At 42.4% G+C, this 2279-nt stretch overlaps 1 long non-coding RNA gene across 1 annotated transcript; it reads left to right on the top strand.

The window, feature by feature from the left end:
- The first annotated feature begins 431 nt into the window (after window positions 1-431).
- On the top strand, window positions 432-1774 carry LOC148703135 (uncharacterized). Its single transcript, XR_015987883.2, has 2 exons — window positions 432-877; window positions 1299-1774. It is a non-coding gene; the product is annotated as an uncharacterized LOC148703135 (long non-coding RNA).
- The last annotated feature ends 505 nt before the right edge of the window (window positions 1775-2279 follow it).

Genomic DNA, 2279 nt, shown 5'->3' with positions numbered 1-2279 from the left:
ATTAGGACTCATATGGATAAGTCCTAATTGATTCATAAATTGATTGAGATCTAATTAGATTAGACCTCAATTGTGAGGGAATTAAAAGGGGCTGAAAGTGGGGCCCACGCACCTCATGAGATGAGGCTTGGGCGTGGGACATGAGAGGATTAAAGGGAGGGGCGTACGCCCCTCCTCTTGCCAAAAGATAGACGTGAGCTCCTAATTTGTAGGAGCTCACGTCTAGGGTTCAAACAAAAAAAAAAGGGGAGCATGTGGCCCCCCTCTTCTCATCTAAGAAATAGGATACGGCAGCCCCCCTCTCCAATGATGGTTATCAGCCGCACACAAACAAAAAAAAAAAGAAGAAAAGGGGAAACAAAGGGGCGGCCCAAAATCTCTGGTTTTTCTTCCCGTGAGAGCTCCTCCCCTCTCTCTTGGTTTTTGTGCCGTGAGAGCTCCTCTCCTCTCTCCTTTTTGTGCCGTGAGAGTGCCTCCTCCCCTCTTGGTTTTTGTGCCATGGGCAAGCCTCCTTCCTCTTGGGGTTTTCAGCCATGAGCATCAAAGAAAAATAGGGTGGTGTATGGCTTTCTCTCTTCACCTTTCTTCCATCCACAAGAATAAAAGAAAAAGGAGGCAGCAAGATGGGATCTTCTTCCTCCCTTTCAAGTCCTTCTTCCTCTTGAGATCTATCAAAGAGTTGATAAATCAAGAGAGGATTTCAGCCATCGAAACATATCTCTGCAAGGGAGCTAGCACCCCGGGGAGATTAGAGAGTTTGGATTGGTTCTCTGCCTCGTGTGGATACCCGTAGAGGCCGGACGCGTGTGCGGCTTCAAGTGAACCTTTCAACAAATACCACGATCATCAGATTGCGGTGAATATCTACCCGCACAAGGTGAAGATCTGATCTTCCTAATATTATGTAAAAGTATTTAATCCTAATCTATCTACGAACGACGGTTTTAAAATATGTTCATGCGATGAACGGAATCTCGCGCATGTATTCCGCTGCACGCAGAATTTTTCTGAAATTTTCTGCGGCGTGCGAGGGATTCCAACAGTGGTATCAGAGCCATGGTTGCGTGATTAAGATTAGGATTAAATGATTAAGGCATAATAGATCTGAAAATTTAAAGATTATGCTTGCTGAATTTTTCTGCATGCAGAATTTTCAGCTTGCTGATTTTTCTGCATGCTGATTTTCTATGCGATTAGATTAATGATTCTATTGATTTGTTAATGAGATTAAAAATATTTAGAATCATATCTTGCATGATCAGCAACTCATAAGATGACATAATCTGTTAAATATTCAGATCTGTAAATTTTATTTAATGCATGAGATGCGTATGGTGATGATCATGGATGGACCCTTTAATTGTGCTGAAATGTTCTGCAATGTCTGAGATGTTCTGTGATGTTATGTGATGCATGTAAATCAGATTTTCAGATGCCTGCGTGCATCTTATATTGATGTATTAGAGACCTGCGTGTCTCATGAAAAAGGGTTGTAACTATTATTTAATTTTATTTATTTTTAAAGTTATCTGGGATGTGATCTGTGATGTGTTGCATGTCAATGGTTGATCGGTGCATGCCTCTACAAGCACGATTTGCGCGGATCGAGATCAAGGGTTGATTGGAGATGGATCAAGGAGTTGATCGCAATTGGACCAAGGGTGCTCAAGATCGAGTCAAGAGTTGAAGACGATCTAACCAATTGACGTGCATGTGCTTGTACTATGACCCCATCCTGGATCCATGATCATCACCAGTTTAATTTTTGTTATTATGCCTGGATGTTTATGTTTATGTTTATGCATAGCGGGTAGATAATTATTTGCATGAGATGTAGATAATTAAATGAAAGAGACCTAAATTAAATCTCCTCGAAAATATTAAGTCCAGCGGTCTTCCACCGTAGTAGAGCTGCTAAGGTCTTTCCGGCGTTGATTTGTCTCGGCTGGATACAGTGGGCAAGTTGCATCGGGGGACTGGACCTCTCTATTAGGCATGAGATGTTGTAGGGGTAAAGATAGGGTTGGGCCCAATAACTGTTAGGTGAGGGACCCAATGACGGCTTTACTTCTGCGGTTATACGGTGGGTCCGACTTAACTAAGGAATGGGGCCAATAACTGTTAGGTGAGGTCTTCATTACTTAGAGACCTGATAGCGCTACAACTTGCTTGAGAAGCATTGTACAAGAGTTGTACACTCATCGTTTATTTGTCACCAATAACTGTTAGGTGAGGTGGTATGTAAATTGGTGGGACCGTAGCACCCCACTTGAAACCTA

The sequence above is a fragment of the Phoenix dactylifera genome, chromosome 6 (genome assembly GCF_051530095.1).
Source record: "Phoenix dactylifera cultivar Ajwa chromosome 6, Ajwa_hap1_PhDact_Kaust_v1.1, whole genome shotgun sequence".
NCBI lineage: Eukaryota > Viridiplantae > Streptophyta > Magnoliopsida > Arecales > Arecaceae > Phoenix > Phoenix dactylifera.
The sequence above is the reverse complement of the archived record's forward strand: the minus strand, read 5'-3'. Positions and strand labels throughout refer to the sequence as shown.